The 10,979-nt window shown below is 34.2% G+C and overlaps 1 pseudogene; it reads right to left on the reverse strand.

Annotated features, from left to right (window-relative positions):
- Window positions 1-10,446: 10,446 nt before the first annotated feature.
- Window positions 10,447-10,758, reverse strand: LOC149847593 (omega-3 fatty acid desaturase, chloroplastic pseudogene; annotated as a pseudogene).
- Window positions 10,759-10,979: the final 221 nt, after the last annotated feature.

The raw sequence follows: 10,979 nt of genomic DNA on the forward strand, positions 1-10,979 counted from the left end.
CAACATGCAGCAATACCCTACAGACGTGCACTACAATATTAGAATCTTCAATCCTCCCGAAAGGTTTGAGTGAAATGATGACATCAGTTTTACAAGTCTTTTGGTATATAATCAATATTGGGAGAATATTTGAATTTCTTGTTAAACTTAATGTAGTGTCTTACATTGTTCTATTATATGACAGACTCAGTTAATTCAAAAGTGAGCAACGGAACATAAGAATCACGTGTGAATTCTGCAGCTACATAATTGTATTTGATTATATTAACATGATCAATCGTTGTAATATGTATCCTTCACATGTATAAATCGTTGTCTCATCTAGCCTACAGAGCTACAATTTTAATACCATTGGTAAATCATCGTTGTTCAATGCTTATACCATTAGTAAAAATCATTGTCTCATGTAACCTTCACATGTACAAATCATTGTAGATACAAAGCACTTTTTTTCTTTCAGTGCGATTTTTATTTATGAATGCTAAACATGTGATGACGATTTGTACAATGAGTGCTAACTAATATAGCATTTATCGACTTTCTTCATTTGGTAAATCGCTAGTATTAAATCGCTATTGTTGACACATTTGTGTTTGTAAACCACATCGATGAGTTACATTTACTACCTGTGCTTGATCGCTGTTAAATCACTGTAGTTTTATTTTTATACCATTAGTAAATCATCTTTGTAGTTTTCTATCACGATTTACTAATGGTATAAGAATGACGTCTATGTTATATAAATCGTTATACCATGTAGTGTCCTATGACGATTTATTTGTTATATAAATCATTATACCAGCCTTCACATATACAAATCGTTGTATATATACTATATTTGAATCATAGTGCAAAAAGTTATTCTGTAAATAAACTGTATTAAAAGTAAACATTGTTGTCTCATCTAGCCTTTACATGTACAAATCGTTATAAATAACGACCACTTTTTTTCTTCCATGTTATATAAATCATTATACCATATAGTGTCCTATAGCGATTTACACAATGACGTCTATGTTGGAGACAACGATTTGCCTTTGCTATAAATAACAGTCTAACTTATTGATGTGTATAGTAAAGCGATTTATCATGTAGCCCATCAACGCGATTTACAACCACATCAATTTACATATTGTCCTATGTAAAAGGATGAAAAATACAGATCTTTCCATTCTGAAAGTATATACTAGCATTCCTCTTAATATCAGCATTTATCAGTATTTATTAGCATTCCTCTTGAAATCAGAGTAATTGTTGAATTTTTATTTCAACCTAGAGAGATTTACAAAATTTGTATACACAGTCCACAAAATCTATTACAAATCTTTGTACATCATCGCGTCGTTCGTTGCCTTCTAGGTATTCTTGCTGTCTGAGTTTTTTTCTCTGCCGTAATTAGAAACTCTATCAAGTTTTTGCATAGTTCTTTACAAAATCTAGGTATATCATCCGGCAACAAAAAGGTAATATGAGACCAATATAGAAATTGAGTCCCCAATAATATTGGATAATAAAACATGTTTAAGTGTAGAGCATACATCATCGAAATCAAGTTCTTATTCATTGTATATTGCTTCAATATACTTTATTATAAATACACCATAATCGATGCCATTATTTTGTAAAGGAGCATCGAGTGCGCCGTGAAACCTCCACTTGCTAATGTTGACACCCAAGACGTATTTGAGGAATCTCACCTGTGGTTAATGCAGAAGCAAGTAAATTCTGGGCCACCGTACAAGATACAATACACTTATAGATAAAAACTTACCAAATGCATAATATTACATTATATACAGTGTGAAACTCCAATGAGTTGTAACACCATATTTGCTGTTTTTGTAAATCCATCACGTATAAGACCCAATGCTCAAACGATCGCCATAATGTAGGAATCAATATATGCCAATCGATGATAAAATATCTTACAAATCAATATGAAAATTTCTATTGATAGCTTAGAAATCGATATTAAGAATCAACATACAAATCGATATTAAGAATGAAAATAATATCTTAAATCGATATAATATCTTAAATCAATATAATATCTTAAATTGATAGTAGAAATCGTGCTAGGACTGTTATGCCTCACAAACCTTGGACAACAGGTTTCTTCACTTACCTTTTCACTTGACCAAAAGTCTCCGCAGTGATCATCGTTACCCCAACATTGTAGTCCATATTGAAATTCAGTAGTGTATGGCAGTCGATGGACGAAACTCTGTTGAACGAAACAATGATAATAGTAAGGTTAAAACACGAAACAATAAGAGTAAATAAATAAAAAAAATAAACATATAAGAGAACCAATATACCATGAAATAAGGGCTGACGATGCATCTAGTATTGGTTGTTGCATTGCTTTGAATATACATGATGAAATTGTATATAGTCTATTTGCAACAAATATGCACGTGTTAATATAAATACCCATGACATATGTAAATGTATAACTGATAGTGATTTCATATATACAAAATTATTGATAGTGTTTCCTTATGCAAATTCATCTCGCAGTCGGTTGATGTTCTCTTGGAGCTCTTTACTAAGTTTTTGGGTACATTTTTTTGTGGATGTTCCACTGACATTAGCATAATATTCAATAAATGATCCGTCGTATTATATTGCAATTCCTTTCTATAGTATACAAAATAAATCGAATATACGACATAAAAGAGATAATTTTTGAAGATACTCGTCACGAGGTTTATAAAATATACACCTGATTTGCCATCGCTGGCCGTGTAGCTGTCGTTGTCTCCTTCCTCGACATCGATACCTTCTTTACGATGAAGCAGGTTATATGTTCGACCCCCGAACACGTTGGTTCGTCTGTTCCTTTCTCATGAAGCAAAGCAAAACAATACCCTCCTGAACTTGTGCAACATGTTATTCATTTATAAAGAAAACATCGTTTCACATCTCGCTCATTTTCAAAAATCACGTGCAAAGTATATAATAAACAAATAAATTACATTGCGTATAACTTAAAAATATCATTTCATTGGTCATGATGTATTGAAACTAAATACTCATATTTTTTGTAAATGAATGTAGTTGCAAATCACGTCAATTTATATTTATGAAGTTACCGTGACAACGATATATCTTTGTTTATCTTTGTAAACGATATCGATATGTAATACCGCGATTTACTCATATCGATTTGCAACTGTTACTAAAATATTATTTTAGTATAAAACTTAAATCAGTATCAAGTTGTAAATCGATTTGTATTTATGAAGTTACCTCGATTTGTACTTTATTAAGTCTAAACATCGTGTCAATTTGTTTATTATTTTTCTTTTCTGCCTTTTATGAATCAGTCATTGTGTAAATCATTTCATGGACAAACCATTGGTCATGATGTATTATAACTAAATACTCATATTTTTTGTAAATAAACATGGTTGTAAATCACATCGATTTGTATTTATGAAGTTACTGTGACAATGATATGTCTTTGTGAACAATATCGATAAATAATATCTTGATTTACTCATATCGATTTGTAACTGTTACTAAAATATTATTTTTGTATAAAACTTAAATCGGTATCAAGTTGTAAATCAATTTGTATTTATGACATTACCTTAATTTGTATCATTGAAGTTACCTCGATTTGAACCCAAATTCTATTTATTTAAGTAGGATCCATTTGAAATTTAGATAGATCCAAAACTTATTATATTCTAGTGAAATTCATTTGAATATCAAGCTAATCTAAATCTATATTTTTTTAAGTAGGATTCATTTGGGTTAAGTGGATCCAAACAAATTTCACAGTACACTAAGAAGATTTATTTAGATCATAATTGAATCCAAATCTTCTTTTCTTAAGTAGGATCTATTTGTGTCTCCAATTGAATTTAGATCCAAACAAATTCATTTTACCTTCATGAGATCCATTTAGGTCTCAAATAGATCCAAAAGCATTATTTACTTATTCAAATCCAATTGGATCTCCAAATGGGTCCAAATGTTAATTTACATAATGGGATCTAATTGAGTCTTCAATTAGATTCAATATCTTATTTTCTTAGTAGGATCCAATTTGATCTCTAAATAGATCTAAAATACTTTTTACATTAGAGGAGATCTATTTGGGTCTTAAATGTATCCAAATCTCTTATAGGTCATGTCCAAACCTTGATCTGAGTCTAAACTCTTTACATATCCATTTGGGTAGACCCAAATACTCTGCAAAGATCTCATAATTTTTTTAATTAAATATTAAATAACTTGAATACATATTCAAATATTATCGAGTAACATGCCAACTTGTGCTTTTAGATCCAGGTAGCCTGTATTGATCCAAGCTAGTGGTGAGATATAGGCCTTGGAAAATTGATCCAATTATGCATGGAGATCTGCTATAAAGTCATCAAGTAACATGCCAACTTCTGCTTTCAGATTCAGGTAGTATGTATTGATCCAAGCTAGTTGTAAGATATAGATCTTGGAAAATTGATCCAATTATGCTTGGAGATCTGTTATAAAGTCATCGAGTATCAAGTTGTAAATCAATTTGTATTTATGAAGTTACCTTGATTTGTACTTTACTAAGTCTAAACATCATGTCGATTTATTTATTGTTTTTCTTTTCTACCTTTTATGAATCAGTCATTGTAAATTATTTCATGACCAAACCATTGGTCATGATGTATTATAACTAAATACTCATATTTTTTTGTAAATGAACATGGTTGTAAATCACGTCGATTTATATTTATGAAGTTACCGTGACAACGATATGACTTTGTGAACGATATTGATAAATAATATCGTGATTTACTCATATCGATTTGCAACTGTTACTATAATATTGTTTTTCTATAAAACTCAAATCGGTATCAAGTTGTAAATCGATTTGTATTTATAAAGTTAACTTGATTTGTATCATTGAAGTTACCTCGATTTGTACTTTACTAAATCTAAACATCATGTCGATTTGTTTATTGTTTTTCTTTTCCACCTTTTATGAATCAATAATTGTGTAAATCGCGATAGGACATATCGTTCACATAGATAAAGCTCATAAAAGAAAATCACGATAATACAAATCATTTCCGCTTTATGTCTGTGGCTGTACAAATCATGATAGAACACTTTCTCTATAAAAAACAAATCAGGATCTGTTATAGAAAGAATTATTAATTATAGAATGTTGCATTACAACAAAGAATTATAACTGGTTGCAAGCCAATCAGTATCAAGCAAATCGCGATAGCACATAGCCTTAATACGTATAAATCGTTTCAGCCTTGTATCAATCATTGTGTAAGTCACGATAGGAAGACAACTCGTAAAAGCAAATCATAATTTTCACAGTACACAACGCTAACCACTTCTTCAATTTTTATTTATGAAGGCCTAACATTACAACGATTTATTCAGTGGCACTTGTGTATTACACTTATTAAAAAAAATTATACAATTATAGAATGTCACGTTATAAAAAAGAATTATAAAATTACAACAAATAATTATAGAATTATAACAAATAATTATCAGGATACAAAAATCACATAATGTTTATTCAGTGACACTTGACAACTCAGATGGAGTATGACATACAAATCATCTCTTTCTTTTCCTTGGTGGACTCTCTTTCCTCGGTGGCCTTTTGGTTCTCTCGATGTTATTAAAACCACTGATAATCATCTCTACTAGTGTACCATATTGTGACTGCATTTGTCTCTCCAAATTCTGCACCTGCTTTCATAAGTCCTTATTCTCCCTTTCCAGCATCTCTAACCATGTGGTGGAGACTACCTTCTTGTAACATAAAATAACATATTATTCCTATCAAATCACAATCAATCCCATTTGTACTTCTACACGTCGCTGTATACAGTAATCACTATATATAATAATCGTTGTACACTCGCTATCACTGTAATCGTATACACAATAATCGATATCAAAGTAATCTCTATACATAATAATCGCTATTATGGTAATCACTATATATTGGTCACAATAATCGCTATACATAGTAATCGCTATCACAATAATCGCTATACATAGTAATCACTATCACAGTAATCACTATACATAGTAATCACTATCACAATAATCGCTATACATAATACGTATCACAGTAAATTGTTACGTAATCACTATATGTACTAATCGCTATTACGGTAATCGCTATACATAAGTCACAATAATCGTTGTACATGGTAATCACTATCATAATAATTGCTATACATAGTAATCGCTATCACAGTAATCACTGTCACATTAATCACTATACATAATATCTATCACAGTAAATCATTACATAATCGCTATACGTACTAATAGCTATTACGATAATCACTATACATAGGTTACAATAATCACTATACATAGTAATCGCTATAACAGTAATCACTATACATAATAATCACTATTATAGTAATCACTATATATAGTAATCACTATCACAGTAATCGCTATACATAATAATACCTATCACAGTAAATCATGACAGACATGAGCAATTTTGCGTACCTTGGTCACACTTTTCTCCTCCTCATCCCCTCCCTCCCTTCTCTGCCTTTCTTGTTGCTCCATCATTCGCTCCTCCTCCTCCTTCCTCCTCTGCCTTTTTTGTTCCCCATTTATTCTCTCCTCATCCTCTGCTTTTCTTGTTGCTCCTTCGCTCTGCCGCCTCTCTCCTCTCTTTCTCTACTTCTTCCTTCCTTTGCTCCTTCGCCTCCCTCCTCTGCTTTTCTACTTCTTCCTTCATTTTTCTTTCTTTCTCTTTCTCTTCCTGCTTCTTTCTTTCCCTTTTCTTATCTTTCTCGTCCTCCTTCTCCTTCCTTTGCCTTTCCTTCTCTTTCTCGTCCTCTTTCCCCTTCCTTTGCCTTTCATTCTCTTCCTCGTCCTCTTTATCCTTCTCTTCCTTGTCTTGGTGCTTCTTCATCCGCCTTTCCTTTTCTATCTTCATTATTTGCTTTCCTTCTATTCCTCCTTCTCCTTCTTCAATTGCCTTTCATTCTCTTCCTCCTTTTCCTTATTCTTACATTTCCTTTTCCTCTCCTCCTCTTCATTCTCCTTGTTCTTTTTCAATTGCCTTTCCTTCTCTTCCTCCTTCTCCCTATTCTTTCTTTGCCTTTCTCTATCTTCCTCCTCCTCCTTCTTTATTTGCCTTTTCTTCCTTTGCTTTTTCTTTTCCTCCTCCTTCTTTCTTTGCTTTTCCTTCTCTTCGTCATCCTTTTTCTTCTTCTTCATCTTTAGTTTTTTCTCATCCTTCTTCTTTTGCTCTTCATCTTCAATATCTGATAGACCAGACTTCACATCATAAAATTCCAATGCTTTGTCCCTGTCTTTATCGTTCATTATATTTTGGTATATTTTATAACACTCATATATATCAGACTAGTGGATAATTTCTTTAGTAGTCATCCCCTCAAACGGTGGGGGCTTTCTTGTCTTACAAAATTTAGCCATTGCTAACCTACACAATACATAAATTTAACTACATCATTATATGTTACAACCACCTCCCCAAGTATATATTATTACAAATTATCACATTCGCTACACAATCACCAACATTATAAATCATCACAATATTTGGCTTCATAAGTAAACATCGTTGTAAGATTTAGAAAACTTAAGTACAAATCGAGGTAACTTCAAAAATACAAATCGCTACTACATCAAACGTATAAATTGTTGTTGCTTCAAACGTACAAATCGCTATTGATTTAAATGTACAAATCACTATTGATTTAAATTTATAAATCGTTCATGCTTCAAACATACAAATCGTTGTAGAAATCATACCCTTCATAAGTCCATATCGTTGTAACATTTGGGCTTCATAAGTAAACATCGTTGTACAATTTAGCAAACTTAAATACAAATCATGATGACTTCATAAATCATAAATACACATCACTACTGCTTCAAACGTATAAATCGTTGATGCATCAAACGTACAAATCACTACTGCATTAAATGTACAAATCACTATTGCATTAAATGTATAAATCATTGTTGCATTCAAACGTACAAATCATTGTAGAAATTTAGCCATCATAAGTACATATCGTTGTAATATTTGACCTTCATAAGAACAAATCGTGCTAACTGTTTTTGATGCCTAGAAGGTGGATAGGTACAAATCGATTTGTTTCATTATGAAAATATGTATTATTTAGCATGAATAATACAACCAGTTGTAAGATTTAGCATTCAGATTTATAAATCGATTTGTTTGCACAACGAAACTCACCGAAACGACAGAAGTTTTGGTAATTCAATAGTGAAGAAGAAACACCCAAAAGGTAGATGCAGCTGATGGTGGCAACGGTGCTCCCATTGTGCAGACGACAGCAAAGGGTGCTCCGACGACAGCAGAGGACGATAAAGGATGCATCGTCAAAGGGAGCTCCTGTTGCAGTATATGGTGCGTTGTTTACTGCTTAAGGCAAAAACGAAATGTTTGGACTTTGAAGAGTTAAGATCATTCTTTTTTTTTTTGAATAGAGGACATTTTTGTCCTTTTCTCAAACCATCGTTTCATGATGAGAAAAGGTACTTAAGTCTTTGTAACCGCACCGGACTTTGACGCTAAGTGATGCCGACACACACGGGGATACAAGCCCCACGTGCACTCATTCAGAACCCCAAACACACACCTGCGTGTTGGGTGGGGGGGAGGGGCATATAACCTGCTTCGATATACAATGGGTGAGTTGTGTGCTCGCGTCTGTATGTACTCTCAATGAATACAAGATACTGTTATTTTCTTAAATAAATTTTGATACGTGTCAATACCTGATGTTTTGTGTCGTGTCCCCTAAACACGAGTTGGATTGTCTAGTCCCGTCTGCATATCATGCAGTGTAAAACATGATCTTGATAATTCGGTTTCCGCGTTGCCTGCTTCATCATTTGCCCCAGTCCCTGGCATCCATGCAGAATCCTGAACCTTCTAAAGTACAAATTTTGGAAGCTATGAAAAGAGAAAATACAAGATCTAATAGTTCCTTTCGGTTTGCTTTTTTCTTTTTCCTTTTGGTCATCTGTTCTCCACTGCTAAAGTGTAAAACATGATCTTGGTAATTCGGTTTCCGCGTTGCCTGCTTCATCATTTGCCTCAGTCCTTGACATCCATGCAGAATCATGAACCTTCTAAAGTACAGATTTTGGAAGCTATAGAAAGAGAAAATATAAGATCTAATAGTTCCTTTCGTTTTTCTTTTTTCTTTTTCCTTTTGGTCTTCTCTTCTCCACTGCTAAATGACACTGATGTAATTTTGTTGCGGATTTGTAATCCTAGACCTGGTAGGGGTCTGCATACCCCAAGCCGAATTTTGCCCTTAATTTCAAATACGGGCCTTATGTTTCTGAAATTCCAAACATAGGCAAACTATTCCTTAAAACAGTCAAATAGGGACTCTGGTCAGTATCTATCATTTTGGTAGAAGTGATTTTTTTTTTTATTTCTTGTGTTGTCCCCTTGAAAATTGAAAAGTACTCATTCATTTCCATAAAAAAGAAAAAGCAAACACTTTGAATTCTTAATGATGAAGGTCACTGTTGTAATCTGGCATGCCAGTTAAAAGACAATAATAAATGTAAGCCCTTATTTGACAGTTTTCAGAAAAAACAAAAAGCTCATATTTTGGAATTTCAGAAACGTGAGGCCCATAGTTGAAATTAAGAGCAACAGGTTGGCCCCTAAAAGGAGGATACTTCTTTGCCTTCTCTTGTTGAATGGTCCGACTCTAAACCGAAGTGGTACCTTCGGAAGTATCAAAACAACCGTGACGCTAAGGAGGGGAGACAGTATGAATCTCATCATGAGTTTTAAAAAGAGAAAGGGACCTAGGGAAGGTTGAGACAAGTGTGTGTGGATACCTTGACAAACTTAATCAAACAATAAAACGAAGGTTCTTTACAATGGCTTAAATGGGAAGAAGCCACACGATGCTTAGGATGGTTCCTAACAAAGAAACATCGTGTCCTTTTACTTTTTTTCAATATATTTAGATCTGAAGAAGACAACACGATTAAAAAATGGAAAGCCAAAATCCTTTTAAATGACAAAAAAAAAAGAGAAAGGATTATAGACCTGGCAGATACTGATCGTATCCTCCATTGCATTCTTCAATATGTTGGTTGAGAAGGGTACCCCTACACTTGCCGCCAGTGTTGTGAGAGGCGTATGCCTCAATACTTGAAGCGTACGCCTCAGAGGCGAAGCGCACGCTCAAGGTATTGAGGCGTTGCAGTGAAGCGTTTCAGGCTTGAAACGCACGCTTCACTCATGTGAAGCGCACGCCTCAAGTTGAAACGCGTCTCACTTCTAAGGCGTACGCATCAGGTTGGTGCTAGTTATTTGATGATCATTCTGCTATTTATCGAAAAAAAAACAGAGAAAAGGGAGGGATGGGGGTGTATAACAAAGAAAGAAAGAAAAGCAAGCGAAGAAATGTGGGTTTACCAGTCATGGCCAAGAACAAAGAGAGCCCAAAACATGGTGCCCTGAGCAGCCCAATAGAGGGGCCATACCAGCCAATTGTTGAGGTATGCTGCAGCTGCCGCCAAACCGAAGACAGCGACGATGTCGCAGACGACGTAGCTCATAGACCTCCATGGATCCTTCAACCAGCAGTGCTTGGGAATGGCAGCACGGATCTCGCCCAACGTGAACAGTGGAGGCGCGGCGGGGTTGAAAGAGGAGGTCTTCTCCCCTTCAGGAATAAAAGAAACTTTCAGAGGAGCACTCACCTTCAATCCCAATCTCTGCATTTAGGGGAGACGCCATTCGAAAAAATAGAGGCTTCTTTCCCCTTCAAATGGAACCCCAACTTGGGGAGGGCACCACCATAGGGTAATGGCTTCCTGAATGGTGCATCATTTCGTTTAACCCTCTTGTAAAGAAAGCAAGCGTTGTCTTTGCAACTCTGGCTCTAGATGATCTTATAGTTGTAGGGCTGGCATGCGATGGGAGAAAACACTGCTTTAAGTTT

The sequence above is a fragment of the Nuphar pumila genome, chromosome 2, assembly GCF_984573655.1.
Source record: "Nuphar pumila chromosome 2, dmNupPumi1.hap1.1, whole genome shotgun sequence".
NCBI lineage: Eukaryota > Viridiplantae > Streptophyta > Magnoliopsida > Nymphaeales > Nymphaeaceae > Nuphar > Nuphar pumila.